Source organism: Triticum dicoccoides, chromosome 4A, assembly GCF_002162155.2.
Source record: "Triticum dicoccoides isolate Atlit2015 ecotype Zavitan chromosome 4A, WEW_v2.0, whole genome shotgun sequence".
Lineage (NCBI taxonomy): Eukaryota > Viridiplantae > Streptophyta > Magnoliopsida > Poales > Poaceae > Triticum > Triticum dicoccoides.
In genome coordinates, this window is record NC_041386.1 from 596,011,360 (window position 1) to 596,036,498 (window position 25,139).

Genomic DNA, 25,139 nt, shown 5'->3' on the forward strand with positions numbered 1-25,139 from the left:
ATTTCAAGACTTAAAAACAAAACAATGATCACGAGACTTAGCTGTATATCACAAATTTGTTACTAATATTCCATACTGCGATTATCCATGTAAATATTGCAGTATTGATTTCAGTACTGAAAAACAGCTAGATGAACACATGACTCAATTCTATATCACTAATTTCGGTACTAAAATATAGCATTGAGATTAACCACGTTAATATTTCAATACTGAAAAACAGCACCACGATGACCCGGCTGAGTTGTATATTACTAATTTCGATACTAAAATTCAGTATTGTGATTATCCACATTAATATTTCAATATTGATTTCAGTACAGAAATACGGCACCAAGATGACCCGACTATGTTCTATATCACTAATTTCGGTACTAAAATATAGCATTGAGATTAACCACGTTAATATTTCAATACTGAAAAACAGCACCACGATGACCCGGCTGAGTTGTACATTACTAATTTCGATACTAAAATTCAGTATTGTGATTATCCACCTTAATATTTCAATATTGATTTCAGTACTGAAATATGGCACCAAGATGACCCGACTACGTTTTATATCACTCATTTCGGTACTAAAATTCAGTATTGCTATTATCCACTTTAATACTTCAATACTAATTTCAGTACTGAAAAACAAAACAACGATCACCCCACTCACTTCGGTATCACTAATTTCGGTATAAATTTTACTATTGCGATTATCCATGTTAGTATTTCAGTATAAATTTGAGTACTCAAAAATAGCATGACTAACACATGACTCGGTTCTATATCACTAATTTCAGTACTAAAACTTAGTATTGTGATTATCCACGTTAATATTTAATATTGAAAAACTGCACCATGATGACCCGATTCGATTGTATATCTCTAATTTCGGTACTAAAATTCAGTGTTCTGATCAACGACGTTAATATTTCAGTACCGATTTCAATACTGAACTAGAGCACCAAGATGACCCGACTATGTTCTATATCACTCATTTTGGTACTGAATTCAGTATTCCGATTATCCACCTTATTATTACAATACTGATTTCAATACTGAAATACAAAATGAGATCACCCGACTCACTTGTATATCACTAATTTTGGTAGTAAAATTCAGTATTGTGAATCTTCACGCTAATTTTTGAATACTGATTTCAATACTAAAAACAGCACTAGGATGACGTGACTCAGTTTTATATCACTAATTTCGGTATAAAATTCAGTATTGCAATTATCTATGTTAATATTTTAGTATTGATTTGAGTACTCAGAAATTGCACGACTAACACCTGACTCAGTTCTATATCACTTTTTGGTATTAAAACTCAGTATTATGATTATACATGTTAACATTTCCGTACTGATTTCGATAGTAAAATACAACACCATGACGACCCGACTCGGTCGTGTATCACTAATTTTAGTACTAAAATTCAGTATTGTGATTATCCACATTAATATATCAATATTGATTTCAGTACTGAAATATAAAGTGACGATCATCACACTCAGTTTGATATCACTAATTTTGGTATTAAAATACAGTATTGCGATTATCCACTTAATATTTCAATACTGATTTCAAGACTTAAAAACAAAACGATGATCAGGTGACTTAGGTGTATATCACAATTTTGTTACTAATATTCGGTACTGCGATTATCCATGTAAATATTGTAGTATTGATTTCAGTACTGAAAAACAGCTAGATGAACGCATGACTCAATTCTATATCACTAATTTCGGTACTAAAATATAGCATTGAGATTAACCACCTTAATATTTCGATACTGAAAAACAGCACCGTGATGACCCGACCGAGTTGTATATTACTAATTTCGATACTAAAATTCAGTATTGTGATTATCCACCTTAATATTTCAATATTGATTTCAGTACTGAAATACGGCACCAAGATGACCCAACTATGTTCTATATCACTCATTTCGGTACTAAAATTCAGTATTGCGATTATCCACTTTAATACTTCAATACTGATTTCAGTACTGAAAAACAAAACGATGATCACCCGACTCACTTCTATATCACTAATTTTGGTATAAATTTTACTATTGCGATTATCCATGTTAGTATTTCAGTATTAATTTGAGTACTCAAAAATAGCATGAGTAACACATGACTCGGTTCTATATCACTAATTTCAGTACTAAAACTTATTATTGTGATTATCCACGTTAATATTTAATATTGAAAAAACGCTCCACGATGACCCGATTCGATTGTATATCACTAATTTCGGTACTAAAATTCAGTGTTTTGATTAACGACGTTAATATTTCAGTACTGATTTCAATACTGAACTAGAGCACCAAGATGACCCGACTATGTTTTATATCACTCATTTCGGTACTGAATTCAGTATTGCGATTATCCACCTTATTATTTCAATACTGAACTGAAATACAAAATGAGATCACCCGACTCACTTGTATATCACTAATTTTGGTAGTAAAATTCAGTATAGTGATTCTTCACGTTAATTTTTGAATACCGATTTCAATACTAAAAACAGCACTAGGATGACGTGACTCAGTTTTATATCACTAATTCCGGTATAAAATTCAGTATTGCGATTATCTATTTTAATATTTCAGTATTGATTTGAGTACTCGGAAATAGCATGACTAACACCTGACTCAGTTCTATATCACTAATTTTGGTATTAAAACTCAGTATTATGATTATACATGTTAACATTTTCGTACTGATTTCGATAGTAAAATACAACACCACGATGACCCGACTCGGTCGTGTATCACTAATTTCAGTACTAAAATTCAGTATTGTGATTATCCAAATTAATATATCAATATTGATTTCAGTACTGAAATATAAAGTGACGATCATCACACTTAGTTGTATATCACTAATTTTGGTATTAAAATTCAGTATTGCGATTATCCACTTAATATCTCAATACTGATTTCAAGACTTCAAAACAAAACGATGATAACGTGACTTAGCTATATATCACAATTTTGTTACTTATATTCGGTACTGCGATTAACCATGTAAATATTGCAGTATTGATTTCAGTACTGAAAAACAGCTAGATGAACGCATGACTCAATTCTATATCACTAATTTCGGTACTAAAATATAGCATTGAGATTAACCACGTTAATATTTCAATACTGAAAAACAGCACGACGATGACCCGACTGAGTTGTATATTACTAATTTCGATAGTAAAATTCAGTAGTGTGATTATCCACCTTAATATTTCAATACTGATTTCAGTACTGAAATACAACACCAAGATGACCCGACTATGTTCTATATCACTCATTTCGGTACTAAAATTCAGTATTGCGATTATCCACTTTAATACTCCAATACTGATTTCAGTACTGAAAAACAAAACGAAGATAACCCGACTCACTTGTATATCACTAATTTCGGTATAAAATTTACTATTGCGATTATCCATGTTAGTATTTCAGTATTAATTTGAGTACTAAAAAATAGCATGACTAACACCAAACTCGGTTCTATATCACTAATTTCAGTACTAAACCTTAGTATTGTGAGTATCCACGTTAATATTTAATATTGAAAAATGCACCACGATGACCTGACTCGATTGTATATCACTTATTTCGATACTAAAATTTAGTGTTCTGATTATCCACGTTAATATTTCATTACTGAACTAGAGCACCAAGATGACCCGACAATGTTCTATATCACTCATTTTGGTACTGAAATTCAGTATTGCGATTATCCACCTTAATATTTCAATATTGATTTCCGTACTGAAATACAAAACAAGATCACCCGACTCACTTGTATATCACTAGTTTTGGTACTAAAATTCAGTATTGTGATTCTTGACGTTAATTTTTCAATACTGATTTTAATACTAAAAACAACACTACGATGACCTGACTCATTTTTATATCACTAATTTCGGTATAAAATTCAGTATTCGATTATCTATGTTAGTATTTCAGTATTGATTTGAGTACTCAAAAATAGCATGACTAACACCTGACTCAGTTCTATATCACTAATTTTGGTATTTAAACTCTGTATTATGATTATACATGTTAACTTTTTCGTACTGATTTCAATACTGAAATACAGCACCACGATGACCCGACTCGGTCGTGTATCACTAAGTTCAGTACTAAAATTCAGTATTGTGATTATCCACATTAATATATCAATATTGATTTCTGTACTGAAATATAAAATGACCATCATCACACTCAGTTGTATATCACTAATTTTGGTATTAAAATTCAGTATTGCGATTATCCACTTAATATTTCAATACTGATTTCAAGACTTAAAAACAAAACAATGACCACGAGACTTAGGTGTATATCACAAATTTGTTACTAATATTCGGTACTGCGATTATCCATGTAAATATTGCAGTATTGATTTCAGTACTGAAAACAGCTAGATGAACACATGACTCAATTCTATATCACTAATTTCGGTACTAAAATATAGCATTGAGATTAACCATGTTAATATTTCAATACTGAAAACAGCACCACGATGACCCGACTGAGTTGTATGTTACTAATTTTGATACTAAAATTCAGTATTGTGATTATCCACCTTAATATTTCAATATTGATTTCAGTACTGAAATACAACACCAAGATGACCCCACTATGTTCTATATCACTCATTTCGGTACTAAAATTCAGTATTGCGATTATCCACTTTAATACTTCAATACCGATTTTAGTACTGAAAAACAAAACGAAGATCACCCGACTCACTTCTTTATCACTAATTTCGCTATAAATTTTACTATTGCGATTATCCATGTTAGTATTTCAGTATTAAGTTGAGTACTCAAAAATAGCATGACTAAACCTGACTTGGTTCTATATCATTAATTTCTTTACTGAACCTTAGTATTGTGATTGTCCATGTTATTATTTAATATTGAAAAACAGCACCACGATGACCCGACTCGATTGTATATCACTCATTTCGATACTAAAATCCAGTGTTCTGATTATCCAGGTTAATATTTTAGTACTGATTTCAATACTGAACTAGAGCACCAAGATGACCGGACTATGTTCTATATCACTCATTTCGGTACTAAAATTCAGTATTGCGATTATCCACCTTTATATTTCAATATTGATTTCCGTACTGAAATACAAAACAAGATCACCCGACTCACTTGTATATCACTAATTTTGGTACTAAACTTCAGTATTGTGATTCTTCACGTTAATTTTTCAATACTGATTTTAATACTAAAAATAGCACTACGATGACGTGACTCAGTTTTATATCACTAATTTCGGTATAAAATTCAGTATTGCGATTATCTATGTTAGTATTTCAGTATTGATTTGAGTATTCAAAAATAGCATGAGTAACACCTGACTTAGTTCTATATCACTAATTTTGGTATTTAAACTCAGTATTATGATTATACATGTAAAATTTTTCGTATTGATTTCAATACTGAAATACAACACCACAATGACCCGACTCGGTCGTGTATCACTAAGTTCAGTACTAAAATTCAGTATTGTGATTATCCACATTAATATATCAATATTGATTTCTGTACAGAAATATAAAATGACGATCATCACACTCAGTTGTATATCACTAATTTTGGTATTAAAATTCAGTATTGCGATTATCCACTTAATATTTCAATACTGATTTCAAGACTTAAAAACAAAATGATGATCATGAGACTTAGCTGTATGTCACAAATTTGTTACTAATATTCGGTACTGCGATTATCCATGTAAATATTGCAGTATTGATTTCAATACTGAAAAATAGCATTGAGATTAACCATGTTAATATTTCAATACTAAAAAACAGCACCACGATGACCCGACTGAGTTGTATGTAACTAATTTCGATACTAAAATTCAGTATTGTGATTATCCACCTTAATATTTCAATATTGATTTTAGTACTGAAATACAACACCAAGATGACCCGACTATGTTCTATATCACTCAATTCGGTACTAAATTCAGTATTGCGATTATCGACTTAAATACTTCAGTATTGATTTCAGTATTGAAAAACAAAACGAAGATCACCCGACACACTTCTATATCACTAATTTCGGTATAAATTTTACTATTGCGATTATCCATGTTAGTATTTCAGTATGACTAACACCTGACTTGGTTCTATATCATTAATTTGTTTACTAAAACTTAGTATTGTGATTGTCCATGTTATTATTTAATATTGAAAAACTGCACCACGATGACCTGACTCGATTGTATATCACTTATTACGATACTAGAATTCAATGTTTTGCTTATCCACGTTAGTATTTCAGTACTGATTTCAATACTGAACTAGAGCACCAAGATGACCCGACTATGTTCTATATCACTCATTTCGATACTAAAATTCAGTATTGCGATTATCCACCTTAATATTTCAATACCGATTTCAGTACTGAAATACAAAACAAGATCACCCGACTCACTTGTATATCACTAATTTTGGTACTAAAATTCAGTATTGTGATTCTTCATGTTAATTTTTCAATACTGATTTTAATACTAAAAACAGCAGTATGATGACATGACTCAGTTTTATATCACTAATTTTGGTATAAAAATCAGTATTGCGATTATCTATGTTAGTATTTCAATATTGATTTGAGTACTCAAAAATAGCACGACTAACACCTGACTTAGTTCTATATCACTAATTTTGGTATTTAAACTCATTATTATGATTATACATGTTAACATTTCCGTACTGATTTCAATACTGAAATATAGCACCACGATGACCCGACTCGGTCGTTTATCACTAATTTCAGTACTAAAATTTAGTATTGTGATTATCCACATTAATATATCAATATTGATTTCTATACTGAAATATAAAATGACGATCATCACACTCAGTTGTATATCACAAATTTGGTTATTAAAATTCAGTATTGCGATTATCCACTTAATATTTCAATACTGATTTCAAGACTTAAAAACAAAACGATGATCACGAGACTTAGCTGTATATCACAAATTTGTTGCTAATATTTGGTACTACGATTATCCATGTAAATATTACAGTATTGATTTCAGTACTGAAAAACAGCTAGATGAACGCATGACTCAATTCTATATCACCAATTTCGGTATTAAAATATAGCATTGAGATTAAGCATGTTAATATTTCAATACTGAAAAACAGCACCACGATGATCCGACTGAGTTGTATATTACTAATTTCGATACTAAAATTGAGTATTGTGATTATCGACCTTAATATGTCAATATTGGTTTCAGTACTGAAATACAACACCAAGATGACCGACTATGTTCTATATCACTCATTTCGGTACTAAAATTCAGTATTGCGATTATCCACTTTAATACTTCAATACTAATTTCAGTACTGAAAAACAAAACGACGATCACCCGACTCCCTTCTATATCACTAATTTCGGTATAAATTTTACTATTGCGATTATCCATGTTAGTATTTCGGTATTAATTTGAGTACTCAAAAATAGCATGACTAACACCTGACTCGGTTCTATATCACTAATTTCAGTACAAAACCTTACTATTGTGAGTATCCACGTTAATATTCAATATTGAAAAACCACACCACGATGACTGCTACGTCTTGAGCTTGCGTTGGTTTTCCCCGAAGAGGAAGGGATGATGTAGCAGAGTAGCGTAAGTATTTCCCTCAGTTTTTGATAACCAAGGTATCAATCCAGTAGGAGGCCACGCTCAAGTCCCTCGTACCTGCACAAAACGATAGCTACTCGCAACCAACGCGATTAGGGGTTGTCAATCCCTTCACGGTCACTTACGAGAGTGAGATCTGATAGATATAATATTCTTGGTATTTTTGGTATAAATATGCAAAGTAAAAAGTAAAAGCAAATTAAAAAGCAAAGCAAGATTAAAGTGATGGAGATTGATATGATGAGAATAGACCCGGGGGCCATAGGTTTCACTAGTGGCTTCTCTCAAGAGCATAAGTATTCTACGGTCGGTGAACAAATTACTGTTGAGCAATTGACAGAATTGAGCATAGTTATGAGAATATCTAGGCATGATCATGTATATAGGCATCATGTCCGTGACAAGTAGACCGAAACGATTCTGCATCTACTACTATTACTCCACTCATCGACCGCTATCCAGCATGCATCTAGAGTATTAAGTTAAAAACAGAGTAACGCCTTAAGCAAGATGACATGATGAAGAGAGATAAATTCATGCAATATGAAATAAACCCCATCTTGTTATCCTCGATGGCAACGATACAATACGTGCCTTGCTGCCCCTTCTGTCACTGGGTAAGGACACCGCAAGATCAAACCCATAGCTAAGCACTTCTCCCGTGGCAAGAACTACCAATCTAGTTGACCAAACCAAACGGATAATTCGAAGAGACTTGCAAAGATAACCAATCATACATAAAAGAATTCAAAGAAGATTCAAATATTATTCATAGATAGACTTGATCATAAACCCACAATTCATCAGTCTCGACAAACACACCGCAAAAAGAAGATTACATCGAATAGATCTCCACAAGAGAGGGGGAGAACTTTGTATTGAGACTCAAAGAGAGAGAAGAAGCCATCTAGCTACTAACTATGGACCCGAAGGTCTGAGGTAAACTACTCACACTTCATCGGAGAGGCTATGATGATGTAGAAGCCCTCCGTGATGACGGCCCTCTTCCGGCGGAGCTCCAAAACAGGCCCCAAGATGGGATCTCGTGGATACAGAAAGTTGTGGCGGTGGAATTAGGTTTTTGGCTCCTGTTCTGATCGTTTGGGGGTACGTGTGTATATATAGGAGGAAGAAGTACGCCGAAGGAGCAATGAGGGGCCTACGAGGCAGGGGGCGCGCCTTGGGGGGGGGGCACCCTCGTGACCGCCTCTTTTGTTCCGTGGAGCAGGGTCCAAGTCTCCTGGATCACATTCGGTGAGAAAATCACGTTCCCGAAGGTTTTATTCTGTTTGGACTCTGTTTGATATTCCGTTTCTTCGAAACACTAAAATAGGCAAAAAATAGCAATTCGGGGCTGGGCCTCCAGTTAATAGGTTAGTCCCAAAAATAATATAAAAGTGGAAAATAAATCCCAATATAGTCCAAAACAGTAGATAATATAGCATGGAGCAATCAAAAATTATAGATACGTTGGAGACGTATTAGGCATCCCCAAGCTTAATTCCTGCTTGTCCTCGAGTAGGTAAATGATAAAAAAAGAATTTTTGATGCGGAGTGCTACCTGGCATAATTTCAATGCAAATCTTCTTAATTGTGGTATGAATATTCAGATTAGAAAGATTCAAAACAAAAGTTTATATTGACATAAAAAATAATAATACTTCAAGCATACCAACAAAGCAATTATGTCTTCTCAAAATAACATGGCCAAAGAAAGTTATCCCTACAAAATCATATAGTCTGGCTATGCTCCATCTTCACCACACAAAATATTTAAATCATGCACAACCCCGATGACAAGCCAAGCAATTGTTTCATATCTAACTTTTTCAAAACTTTTTCAATCTTCACGCAATACATGAGCATGAACCATGGATATAGCACTATAGGTGGAATAGAATGATGGTTGTGGAGAAGACAAAAAAGAGGGGAAGATAGTCTCACATCAACTAGGCGTATCAACGGGCTATGGAGATGCCCATCAATAGATATCAATGTGAGTGAGTAGGGATTGCCATGCAACGGATGCACTAGAGCTATAAGTATATGAAAGCTCAAAAAGAAACTAAGTGGGTGTGCATCCAACTTGCTTGCTCATGAAGACCTAGGGCAATTTGAGGAAGCCCATCATTGGAATATACAATCCAAGTTCTATAATGAAAAATTCTGACTAGTATATGAAAGTGATAACATGACAGACTCTCTACTACGAAGATCATGGTGCTACTTTGAAGCACAAGTGTGGTAAAAGGATAGTAACATTTAGGCCTGGGCATTCGGTATAAACCGAAAATTCGGTTTCTACCGTTCGTTTTTTTTTGTAAATTCGGTTTGCAAAGTTCAAAACCGAAAATTACAATACAAAATAGCTAACCGAAAGTTCGTTTAACCGGCTTTTTGGTTTGGTATTCGGTTTGTACCGTAGATCCGTGGTTGTGCGTGTTTCTTTCATCCAGCTGCGCTCTTATATAGGCAAGCACGCAACCCCCTTCTGTGTGCGTGGCCGAGGTGGGACTAAACAACTGGAGCGCCTCCTTTTGGTATGTAGTACTAGGTACGAACAAGCTACAGAGGCCTCGCGGGATAAAAAGGAGCCCATAGTAGTTTGGGCCTTGCATGCAGGTTGGTGACTTGGCCCATGATGTGCTTTGTCGCTGCCACGAGCACGATGCACGTTCTCCTTTGGCTGCACGTTCACGTGCGGGAGACGCTCATTTGGCTGCATGTTCACACGTCTGTTTTGTTTTCTTTTCGATTAACTGAGTGAAAACCGAATCAACCGAAGTAAGTTCAGTTAGCAGAGTTAAAAACCGATTTTTTTTGTAATAGCAATAAAAACCGAAAATTCGATTTTTTCGGTTTCGGTGTCGGTTCGGTCTTCGGTTCGTCGGTTTTTCTGCCCACCCCTGGTAACATTGTCCCTTCTCTCTTTTTCTCTCATTTTTTTATTTATATATTTTTTGTTTGGGCCTTTTCTCTTTTCGTGGCCTCTTTTTATTTGGGCTTCTTTGGCCTCTTTTTTTTTCGTCCGGAGTCTCATCCCGACTTATGGGGGAATCATAGTCTCCATCATTCTTTCCTCACTGGGACAATGCTCTAATAATGATGATCATCACACTTTTATTTTTCTTATAACTCAACAATTACAACTCGATACTTAGAACACAATATGACTCTATGTGAATGCATCCGGTGGTGTACTGGGATATGCAATATGACAATGATGGAGTGTGTCATGATGAACTAGATGGTGGAAAGTTGCTTGGCAATATATATCGAAATGGCTATGGAAATGCCATAATAGGTAGGTATGGTGGCTGTTTTGAGGAAGATATATGGTAGGTGTATGATACCGGCGAAAGGTGCGCGGTATTAGAGAGGCTAGCAAAGGTGGAAGGGTGAGAGTGCGTATAATCCATGGACTCAACATTTGTCATAAAGAACTCATATACTTATTGCAAAAATCTAGAAGTTATCAAAGCAAAGTATTACGCGCATGCTCCTAGGGGGATAGATTGGTAGGAAAAGACCATCGCTCGTCCCCGGCCGCCACTCATAAGGAAGACAATCAATAAATAAATCATGCTCCAACTTCATCACATAACGGTTCACCATACGTGCATGCTACGAGAATCACAAACTTTAACACAAGTATTCTTTAAATTCACAACTACTCAACTAGCATGACTTTAATATTATCACCTCCATATCTCAAAACAATTATCATGCTTCAATCTTTTCTTAGTATTCAACACACTCAAAAGAAAGTTACACAAATCTTGAATACCAAGCATATTATTATTAAGCAAATTACCATGCTATTAAGAGACTCTCAAAATAATTTAAGTGAAGTATGAGGGATCAATAGTTTCTTTAAAACAAATCCACCACTGTGCTCTAAAAGATCTAAGTGAAGCACATAGAGCAAAATTATAATGCTCAAAAGATATAAGTGAAGCACATAGAGCAAAATTATCTAGCTCAAAAGATATAAGTGAAGCACATAGAGCAAATTATCTAGCCCAAAAGATATAAGTGAAGCACATAGAGTATTCTATCAAATTTTAATTCATGTATGGCTCTCTCAAAAGGTGTGTACAGCAAGGATGATTGTGGCATACTAATACACAAAGACACAAATAATACAAGACGCTCCAAGCAAAACACATATCATGTTGGTGAATAAAAATATAGCTCCAAGTAAATTAGCGATGGAAGTGGACGAAAGAGGGGATGCCTTCCGGGGCATCCCCAAGATTTGACTTTTTGGTGTCCTTGTATTATCTTGGGGGTTCCATGGGCATCCCCAATCTTAGGCTCTTGCCACTCCTTGTTCCATGATCCATCAAAAGAATTCACCCAAAACTTGAAAACTTCACAACACAAAACTCAAAATAGAAAACTCGTGAGCTCCATTAGCGAAAGAAAACAAAAGACCACTTCAATGTACTGTAATGAACTCATTCTTTATTTATATTGGTGTTAAACCTAAAGTATTCCAACTTCTCTATGGATTATAAACTATTTTACTAGCCATAGATTCATCAAAATAAGCAAACAACACACGAAAAACAGAATTTGTCAAAAACAGAACAGTCTGTAGTAATCTATAGCTAGCACAAGATCTGGAACCCCAAAAATTCTAAAATAAATTTCTGGACGTGAGTCATTTATCTATTAATCATATGCAAAAATAATTAACTAAATATCACTCTCCAAATAAAAATGACAGCAGTTCTCGTGAGTGCTAAAGTTTCTGTTTTTTACAGCAAGTTCAACAAGACTTTCCCCAAGTCTTCCCAACGGTTCTACTTGGCAAAAACACTAATTAAACACAAAAAACACAACCAAAAAAGAGACTAAATAATTTATTTATTACTAAACAGGAGCAAAAATCAAGGAATAAAAATAAAATTGGGTTGCCTCCCAACAAGCGCTATCGTTTAACGCCCCTAGCTAGGCATAAAAGCGAGGATAGATCTAGGTATTGCCATCTTTGGTTTTAGAGAAAAAAAGAGCAAACTTGTTATCTATGGAATTAATCTTTCTATTTTGACAGAGTACATGTCCATTAATGGTAGAATAAAGATTAAGAATGTTGCGGAAATTAGCATCAAGGGTAGCTTTTATCTCTTTAATAGATTCGTTTTGGTAAGAAAGCAAGAGAGATGTGATTTCAGTTTTCTCATTAATGGGATGCCCAATATAGTTTTCATTCTCTCATAGTTATCTATGGGGTCCCCTTCAAGAAAACCCCCCTCGAAAATAGAATCTAAAACTTGTTTGAACGAAGCGGGTAGCCCAAAATAAAAGCTTTTTAAGTAAACCTCAATTTGATATTGAGGTACATAGCTAGCCCGGATCTTTAACAGCCTATCCCAAGCATCTTTCAAAGATTCATCAAGTAAATAACGAAAAATTCCAGAATCATCTTCATCAAAATTACTAAGGTTCTCATTGATAACTCCGGCAAGTTGTTCTATAGCATTCTAATTCATGAGTTTAGATAAGATAGCAGGATTGTCTAAAGCACTAGAACTTGGGAGAGAACCCCCAACTCTTCTTGGTTCTGACATGGCGAGGGAAAAAGGCAAATAGAGAGGGAGGATAGAGAGAGAGAGGGCGAATAAAACGGCAAGGGTGAATTGGGGGGGAGAGGAAAACGAGAGGCAAATGGCAAATAATGTAATGCGAGAGATAGGGATTGTGATGGGTACTTGGCGTAGACTCCCCGGCAACGGCGCCATAAATCCTTCTTGCTACGTCTTGAGCTTGCGTTGGTTATCCCCGAAGAGGAAGGGATGATGCAACAGAGTAGCGTAAGTATTTCCCTCAGTTTTTGAGAACCAAGGTATCAATCCAGTAGGAGGCCACGCTCAAGTCCCTCGTACCTGCACAAAACGATAGCTACTCGCAACCAACGCGATTAGGGGTTGTCAATCCCTTCACGGTCACTTACGAGAGTGAGATCTGATAGATATAATATTTTTGTTATTTTTGGTATAAAGATGCGAAGTAAAAAGTAAAAGCAAATTAAAAAGCAAAGAAAGATTAAAGTGATGGAGATTGATATGATGAGAATAGACCCGGGGGCCATAGGTTTCACTAGTGGCTTCTCTCAAGAGCATAAGTATTCTACGGTGGGTGAACAAATTATTGTTGAGCAATTGACAGAATTGAGCATAGTTATGAGAATATCTAGGCATGATCATGTATATAGGCATCACGTCCGTGACAAGTAGACCGAAATGATTCTGCATCTACTACTATTCCTCCACTCATCTAGCGCTATCCAACATGCATCTAGAGTATTAAGTTAAAAACAGAGTAACGGCTTAAGCAAGATGACATGATGTAGAGAGATAAATTCATGCAATATGAAATAAACCCCATCTTGTTATCCTCGATGGCAACGATACAATATGTGCCTTGCTGCCCCTTCTGTCACTGGGTAAGGACACCGCAAGATCGAACCCAAAGCTAAGCACTTCTCCCATGGCAAGAACTACCAATCTAGTTGGCCAAACCAAACGGATAATTCGAAGAGACTTGCAAAGATAACCAATCTTACATAAAAGAATTCAGAGAAGATTCAAACAATATTCATAGATAGACTTGATCATAAACCCACAATTCATCGGTCTCAACAAACACACCGCAAAAAGAAGATTACATCGAATAGATCACCACAAGAGAGGGGGAGAACTTTGTATTGAGATTCAGAGAGAGAGAAGAAGACATCTAGCTACTAACTATGGACCTGAAGGTCTGAGGTAAACTACTCACACTTCATCGGAGAGGCTATGATGATGTAGAAGCCCTCCGTGATGACGGCCCTCTTCCGGCGGAGCTCCGGAACAGGCCCCAAGATGGGATCTCGTCGATACAGAAAGTTGCGACGGTGGAATTAGGTTTTTGGCTCCTGTTCTGATCGTTTGAGGGTACATGTGTATATATAGGAGGAAGAAGTATGTCGAAGGAGCAACGAGGGGCCCACGAGGCAGGGGCGCGCCCTAGGGGGGGGCGCCCCCCACCCTCATGACCGCCTGTTTTGTTCCTTGGAGCAGGGTCCAAGTCTCCTGGATCACGTTCGGTGAGAAAATCACGTTCCCGAAGGTTTTATTCCGTTTGGACTTCGTTTGATATTCCGTTTCTTCGAAACTCTGAAATAGGCAAAAAACAACAATTCTGGGCTGGGCCTCCGGTTAATAGGTTAGTCCCAAAAATAATATAAAAGTGGAAAATAAAGCCCAATATAGTCCAAAACAGTAGATAATATAGCATGGAGCAATCAAAAATTATAGATACGTTGCAGACGTATCAATGACCCGACTCGATTGTATATCACTTATTTCGACACTAAAATTCAGTGTTCTGATTATCCACGTTAATATTTCAGTACTGATTTCAATACTGAACTAGAGCACCAAGATGACCCGTATGTTCTGTATCACTCATTTCGGTACTGAAATTCAGTATTGCGATTATCCACCTTAATATTTCAATACTGATTTCCGTACTGAAATACAAAACAAGATCACCCGACTCACTTGTATATCACTAATTTTGGTACTAAAATTCAATATTGTGATTCCTCACGTTAATTTTTCAATACTGATTTTAATACTAAAAACAGCACTACGATGACCTGACTCAGTTTTATATCACTAATTTCGGTATAAAATTCAGTATTGTGATTATCTATGTTAGTATTTCAGTATTGATTTGAGTACTCAAAAATAGCACGACTAACACCTGGCCCAGTTCTATATCACTAATTTTGGTATTTCAACTCAGTATTATGATTATACATGTTAACATTTTTGTACTGATTTCAATACTAAAATACAGCACCACAATGACCCGACTCGGTCGTGTATCACTAATTTCAGTACTAAAATTCAGTATTGTGATTACCCACATTAATATAGCACTATTGATTTCTGTACTGAAATATAAAATGATGATCATCACACTCAGTTGTATATCAGTAATTTTGGTATTAAAATTCAGTATTGCGATTATCCACTTAATATTTCAATACTGATTCCAGGACTTGAAAACAAAACGATGATCACGAGACTTTGCTGTATATCACAAATTTGTTACTACTATTCGGTACTGCGATTATCCATGTAAATATTGCAGTATTGATTTCAGTACTGAAAAACAGCTAGATGAACGCATGACTCAATTCTATATCACTAATTTCGGTACTAAAATATAGCATTGAGATTAACCATGTTAATATTTCAATACTGAAAAACAGCACCACGATGACCCGACTGAGTTGTATATTACTAATTTCGATACTAAAATTCAGTAGTGTGATTATCCACCTTAATATTTTAATATTGATTTCATTACTGAAATACAACACCAAGATGAACTGACTATGTTCTATACCACTCATTTCGGTACTAAAATTCAGTATTGCGATTATCCACTTTAATACTTCAATACTGATTTCAGTATTGAAAAACAAAACGAAGATCACCCGACTCACTTCTATATTACTAATTTCGGTATAAATTTTACTATTGCGATTATCCATGTTAGTATTTCAGTATTAATTTGAGTACTCAAAAATAGCATGACTAACACCTGACTTGTTCTATATCATTAATTTCTTTACTAAACCTTAGTATTGTGATTATCCACGTTATTATTTAATATTGAAAAATCGCACCACGATGACCCGACTCGATTGTATGTCACTTATTTCGATATTAAAATTCAGTGTTCTGATTATCCACGTTAATATTTCAGTACTGATTTCAATACTGAACTAGAGCACCAAGATGACCCGACTATGTTCTATATCACTCATTTCGGCACTGAAATTCAGTATTGCGATTATCCATCTTGATATTTCAATACTGATTTCAGTACTGAAATAAAAAACAAGATCACCCGACTCACTTGTATATCACTAATTTTGGTACAAAAATTCAGTATTGTGATTCTTCACGTTAATATTTCAATGCTGATTTTAATACTAAAAACAACACTATGATGACCCGGCTCAGTTTTATATCACTAATTTTAGTATAAAATTCAGTATTGCGATTATCTATGTTAGTATTTCAGTATTGATTTGAGTACTTAAAAATAGCACGACTAACACCTGACCCAGTTCTATATCACTAATTTTGGTATTTAAACTCAGTATTATAATTATACATGTTAACATTTTTGTACTGATTTCAATATTGAAATACAACACCACGATGACCCAACTCGGTCGTGTATCACTAATTTTAGTACTAAAATTCAGTATTGTTATTATCCACATTAATATATCAATATTTATTTCTATACTGAAATATAAAATGACGATCATCACACTCGTTGTATATCACTAATTTTGGTATTAAAATTCAGTATTGCAATTATCCACTTAATATTTCAATACTGATTTCAAGACTTAAAAACAAAACGATGATCACGAGACTTAGCTGTATATCACAAATTTGTTACTAATATTCGGTACTGTGATTATCCATGTAATTATTGCAGTATTGATTTTAGTACTGAAAAACAACTAGATGAACGCATGACTCAATTCTATATCACTAATTTCGGTACGAAAATATAGCATTGAGATTAACCATGTTAATATTTCAATACTGAAAAATAGCACCACGATGACTCGACTGAGTTGTAAGTTACTAATTTCGACACTAAAATTCAGTATTGTGATTATCCACCTTAATATTTCAATATTGATTTCAGTACTGAAATACAACACCAAGATGACCCGACTATGTTCTATATCACTCATTTCGGCACTAAAATTCAGTATTGCGATTATCCAAATTAATACTTCAATACTGATTTCAGTACTGAAAAACAAAACGAAGATCACCCGACTCACTTCTACATCACTAATTTCGGTATAAATTTTACTATTGCGATTATCCATGTTAGTATGTCAGTATTAATTTGAGTACTCAAAAATAGCATGACTAACACCTCACTTGGTTACTATATCATTAATTTCTTTACTAAACCTTAGTATTGTGATTGTCCATGTTATTATTTAATATTGAAAAACCGCACCACGATGACCCGACTCGATTGTATATCACATATTTTGATACTATAATTCAATGTTTTGCTTATCCATGTTAATATTTTAGTACTGATTTCAATACTGAACTAGAGGACCAAGATGACCCGACTATGTTCTATATCACTCATTTCGATACTGAAATTCAGTATTGCGATTATGCACCTTAATATTTCAATACCGATTTCAGTACTAAAATATAAAACAAGATCACCCGACTCACTTGTATATCACAAATTTTGGTACTAAAATTCAGTATTGTGATTCTTCATGTTAATTTTCAATACCGATTTTAATACTAAAAACAGCACTATGATGACGTGACTCGGTTTTATATCACTAATTTCGGTATAAAATTCAGTATTGCGATTATCTATGTTAGTATTTCAGTATTGATTTGAGTACTCAAAAATAGCACGACTAACACCTGACTCAGTTCTATATCACTAATTTCGGTATTTAAACTCAGTATTATGATTATACATGTTAACATTTCCGTACTGATTTCTATACTGAAATACAGCACCACAATGACCCGACTCGGTCGTGTATCACTAATTTCAGTACTAAAATTCAGTATTGTGATTATCCACATTAATATATCAATATTGATTTCTGTACTGAAATATAAAATGACGATCATCACACTCAGTTGTATATCACTAATTTTGGTATTAAAATTCAGAATTGTGATTATCCTCTTAATATTTCAATACTAATTTCAAGACTTAAAAACAAAACGATGATCACGAGACTTAGCTGTATATCACAAATTTGTTACTAATATTCGGTACTGCGAATATCCATGTAAATATTGCAGTATTGATTTTAGTAGTGAAAAACAGCTAGATGAACGCATGACTCAATTCTATATCACTAATTTCGGTACTAAAATATAGCATTGAGATTAACCACCTTAATATTTCGATACTGAAAAACAGCACCGTGATGACCCGACCGAGTTGTATATTACTAATTTCGATACTAAAATTCAGTATTGTGATTATCCACCTTAATATTTCTATATTGATTTCAGTACTGAAATACAACACCAAAATGACCCGACTATGTTCTATATCACTCATTTCGGCACTAAAATTCAGTATTGCGATTATCCCCTTTAATACTTCAATATTGCTTTCAGTACTGAAAAACAAAACGACGATCACCCGACTCACTTCTATATCACTAATTTCGGTATAAATTTTACTATTGTGATTATCCATGTTAGTATTTCAGTATTAATTTGAGTACTCAAAAATAGCATGACTAACACATGACTCGGTTCTATATCACTAATTTCAGTACAAAACCTTAGTATTGTGATTACCCATGTTAATATTTAATATTGAAAAACAACACCACGATGACCCGACTCGATTGTATATCACTTATTTCGATACTAAAATTCAGTGTTCTGATTATCCACGTTAATATTTCAGTACTGATTTCTATAATGAACTAGAGCACCAAGATGACCCGACTATGTTCTATATCACTCATTTCGGTACTGAAATTTAGTATTGCGGTTATCCACCTTAATATTTCAATACTGATTTTCGTACTGAAATACAAAACAAGATGACCCGACTCACTTCTATATTACTAATTTTGGTACAAAATTTAGTATTGTGATTCTTCACGTTAATTTTTCAATACTGATTTTAATACTAAAAACAGCACTACGATGACGTGACTCAGTTTTATATCACTAATTTCGGTATAAAATTCAGTATTGCGATTATCTATGTTAGTATTTCAGTATTGATTTGAGTACTCAAAAATAGCACGACTAACACCTGACCCAGTTCTATATCACTAATTTTGGTATTTAACTCAGTATTACGATTATACATGTTAACATTTTCGTACTGATTTCAATAATGAAATACAACACCACGATGAACCGACTCGGTCGTGTATCACTAATTTTAGTATTAAAATTCAGTATTGTGATTATCCGCATTAATGTATCAATATTGATTTCTGTACTGAAATATAAAATGACGATCATCACACTAGTTGTATATCACTAATTTTGGTATTAAAATTCAGTATTGCGATTATCCACTTAATATTTCAATACTGATTTCAAGACTTAAAAACAAAACAATGATCATGAGACTTAGCTGTATATCACAAATTTGTTACTAATATTCGGTACTGCGATTATCCATGTAAATATTGCAGTATTGATTTCAGTAGTGAAAAACAGCTAGATGAACGCATGACTCAATTCTATATCACTAATTTCTCTACTAAAATATAGCATTGAGATTAACCATATCAATATTTCAATACTGAAAAACAACACCACGATGACCCGACTGAGTTGTATGTTACTAATTTTGATACTAAAATTCAGTATTGTGATTATCCACCTTAATATGTCAATATCGATTTCAGTACTGAAATACAACACCAAGATGACCCGACTATGTTCTATACCGATTTCAGTAGTGAAAAACAAAATGAAGATCACCCGACTCACTCATATATCACTAATTTCGGTATAAATTTTACTATTGCGATTACTCAAAAGTAGCATGACTAACACCTGACTTGGTTCTATATCATTAATTTCTTTACTAAACCTTAGTATTGTGATTGTCCACGTTATTATTTAATATTGAAAAACCGCACCACGATGACCCGACTCGATTGTATATCATTTATTTCGATACTAAAATTCAATGTTTTGCTTATCCACGTTAATATTTCAGTACTAATTTCAATACTGAACTAGAGCACCAAGATGACCCGACTATGTTCTACATCACTCATTTCGATATTGAAATCCAGTATTGCGATTATGCACCTTAATATTTCAATACTGATTTCAGTACTGAAATACAAAACAAGATCACCCGACTCACTTGTATATCACTAATTTTGGTACTAAAATTCAGTATTGTGATTCTTCACATTAATTTTTCAATACTGATTTTAATACTAAAAACAGCACTACGATGACGTGACTCGGTTTTATATCACTAATTTCGGTATAAAATTCAGTATTGCGATTATCCATGTTTGTATTTTAGTATTGATTTGAGTACTCAAAAATAGCACGACTAACACCTGACTCAGTTCTATATCACTAATTTTGGTATTTAAACTCAGTATTATGATTATACATGTTAACATTTCCGTATTGATTTCAATACTGAAATACAGCACCACGATGACCCGACTCGATCGTGTATCACTAATTTCAGTATTAAAATTCAGTATTGTGATTATCCACATTAATATATCAATATTGATTTCTGTACTGAAATATAAAATGACGATCATCACACTGAGTTGTATATCACTAATTTTGGTATTAAAATTCAGTATTGCGATTATCCACTTAATATTTCAATACTGATTTCAAGACTTAAAAACAAAACGATGATCACGAGACTTAGATGTATATCACAAATTTGTTACTAATATTCGGTACTGCGATTATCCATGTAAATATTGCAGTATTGATTTCAGTAGTGAAAAATAGCTAGATGAACGCATGACTCAATTCTATATCACTAATTTTGGCACTAAAATATACCATTGAGATTAATCACCTTCATATTTCAATACTGAAAAACAGCACTGCGATGACCCGACTGAGTTGTATATTACTAATTTTGATACTAAAATTCAGTATTGTGATTATCCACCTTAATATTTCTATATCGATTTCCGTACTGAAATACAACACCAAGATGACCCGACTATGTTCTATATCACTCATTTCGGCACTAAAATTCAGTATTGCGATTATCCACTTTAATACTTCAATACTGATTTCAGTACTGAAAAACAAAACGACGATCACCCGACTCACTTCTACATCAGTAATTTCGGTATAAATTTTAGTATTGCGATTATCCATGTTAGTATTTCAGTATTAATTTGAGTACTCAAAAATAGCATGACTAACACCTGACTCGGTTCTATATCACTAATTTCAGTACTAAACCTTAGTATTGTGATTATCCACGTTAATATTTAATATTGAAAAACCACACCACGATGACCCTACTCGATTGTATATCACTTATTTCGGTACTAAAATTCAGTGTTCTGATTATCCATGTTAATATTTCAATACTGATTTCAATACTGAACTAGAGCACCAAGATGACCTGACTATGTTCTATATCACTCATTTCGGTACTGGAATTCAGTATTGCGATTATCCACCTTAATATTTCAATACTGATTTCAGTACTGAAATACAAAACAAGATGACCCGACTCACTTGTATATCACTAATTTTAGTATAAAATTCAGTATTGTGATTCTTCACGTTAATTTTTCAATACTGATTTAATACTAAAACAGCACTATGATGACGTGACTCAGTTTTATATCACTAATTTCGGTATAAAATTCAGTATTGCGATTATCTATGTTAGTATTTCAGTATTAATTTGAGTACTAAAAAATAGCACGACTAACACCTGACCCAGTTCTATATCACTAATTTTGGTATTTAAACTCAGTATTATGATTATACATGTTAACATTTTCGTACTAATTTCAATACTGAAATACAGCACCACGATGACCCGACTCGGTCGTGTATCACTAATTTCAGTATTAAAATCCAGTATTGTGATTATCCACATTAATATATCAATATTGCTTTCTGTACTGAAATATAAAATGACGATCATCACACTCAGTTGTATATCACTAATTTTGGTATTAAAATTCAGTATTGTGATTATCCACTTAATATTTCAATACTGATTTCAAGACTTAAAAACAAAACAATGATCACGAGACTTAGCTGTATATCACAAATTTGTTACTAATATTCGGTACTGCGATTATCCATGTAAATATTGCAGTATTGATTTCACTACTGAAAAACAGCTAGATGAACACATGACTCAATTCTATATCACTAATTTCGGTACTAAAATATAGCATTGAGATAAACCATGTTAATATTTCAATACTGAAAAACAACACCACGATGACCCGACTGAGCAGTATTGTGATTATCCATCTTAATATTTCAATATTGATTTCAGTACTGAAATACAACACCAAGATGAGCCGACTATGTTATATATCACTCATTTTGGTACTAAAATTCAGTATTGCGATTATCCACTTTAATACTTCAATACCGACTTCAGTACTGAAAAACAAAATGAAGATCACCCGACTCACTTCTATATCACTAATTTCGGTATAAATTTTACTATTGCGATTATCCATGTTAGTATTTCAGTATTAATTTGAGTACTCAAAAATAGCATGACTAACACCTAACTTGGTTCTATATCATTAATTTCTTTACTAAACCTTAGTATTGTGATTGTCCACGTTATTATTTAATATTGAAAAACCGCACCACGATGACACGACTCGATTGTATATCACTTATTTCGATACTAAAATTCAATGTTTTGCTTATCCATGTTAATATTTCAGTACTGATTTTAATACTGAACTAGAGCATCAAGATGACCCGACTATGTTCTATCTCACTCATTTCGATACTGAAATTTAGTATTGCGATTATCCACCTTAATATTTCAATACTGATTTCAGTACTGAAATACAAAATAAGATCACCTGACTCACTTGTATATCACTAATTTTGGTACTAAAATTCAGTATTGTGATTCTTCACATTAATATTTCAATACTGATTTTAATACTAAAAACAACACTGCGATGACGTGACCTAGTTTTATATCACTAATTTCGGTATAAATTCAGTATTGCGATTATCCATGTTTGTATTTCAGTATTGATTTGAGTACTCAAAAATAGCACGACTAACACCTGACTCAGTTCTATATCACTAATTTTGGTATTTAAACTCAGTATTATGATTATACATGTTAAAATTTCCGTACTGATTTTAATACTGAAATACAGCACCACGATGACCCGAGTCGATCGTGTATCACTTATTTCAGTATTAAAATTCAGTATTGTGATTATCCACATTAATATATCAATATTGATTTCTGTATTGAAATATAAAATGACGATCATCACACTCAGTTGTATATCACTAATTTTGGTATTAAAATTCAGTATTGCGATTATCCACTTAGTATTTAAATACTTATTTCAAGATTTAAAAACAAAACGATGATCACGAGACTTAGCTGTATATCACAAATTTGTTAGTAATATTCGGTACTGCGATTATCCATGTAAATATTGCTGTATTGATTTCAGTAGTGAAAAACAGCTAGACGAACGGATGACTCAATTCTATATCACTAATTTCGGCACTAAAATATAGCATTGAGATTAACCACCTTAATATTTCAATACTGAAAAACAGCACCGTGATGACCCGACCTAGTTGTATATCACTAATTTTGATACTAAAATTCAGTACTGTGATTATCCACCTTAATATTTCTATATTGATTTCAGTATTGAAATACTAAACTAAAATGACCCGACTATGTTCTATATCACTCGTTTCAGCACTAAAATTCAGTATTGCGATTATCCACTTTAATACTTAAATACTGATTTCAGTACTAAAAAACAAAACGACGATCACCCGACTCACTTCTATATCACTAATTCCGGTATAAATTTTACTATTGCGATTATCCATGTTAGTATTTCAGTATTAATTTGAGTACTCAAAAATAGCATGACTAACACCTGACTCAGTTCTATATCACTAATTTTAGTACTAAACCTTAGTATTGTGATTATCAATGTTAATATTTCATTTTGAAAAACCACGCCACGATGACCCGACTCGATTGTATATCACTTATTTCGATACTAAAATTCAGTGTTCTGATTATCCACATTAATATTTCAGTACTAATTTCAATACTGAACTAGAGCACCAAGATGACCCGACTATGTTCTATATCACTCATTTCGGTACTGACTTTCAGTATTGTGATTATCCACCTGAATATTTCAATACTGATTTCAGTACTGAAATACAAAACAAGACCACCCGACTCACTTGTATATCACTAATTTTGGTACTAAAATTCAGTATTATGATTCTTGACGTTAATTTTTCAATACTGATTTTAATACTAAAAACAACACTACGATGACGTGACTCAGTTTTATATCACTAATTTCGGTATAAAATTCAGTATTGCGATTATCTATGTTAGTATTTCAGTATTGATTTGAGTACTAAAAATAGCACGACTAACACCTGACCTAGTTCTATAATACTAATTTTGGTATTTAAACTCAGTATTATGATTATAGATGCTAACATTTTTGTACTGATTTCAATACTTAAATACAGCACCACGATGACCGGACTCGGTCGTGTATCACTAATTTCAGTAGTAAAATTCAATATTGTGATGATCCACATTAATATATCAATATTGATTTCTGTACTGAAATATAAAATGATGA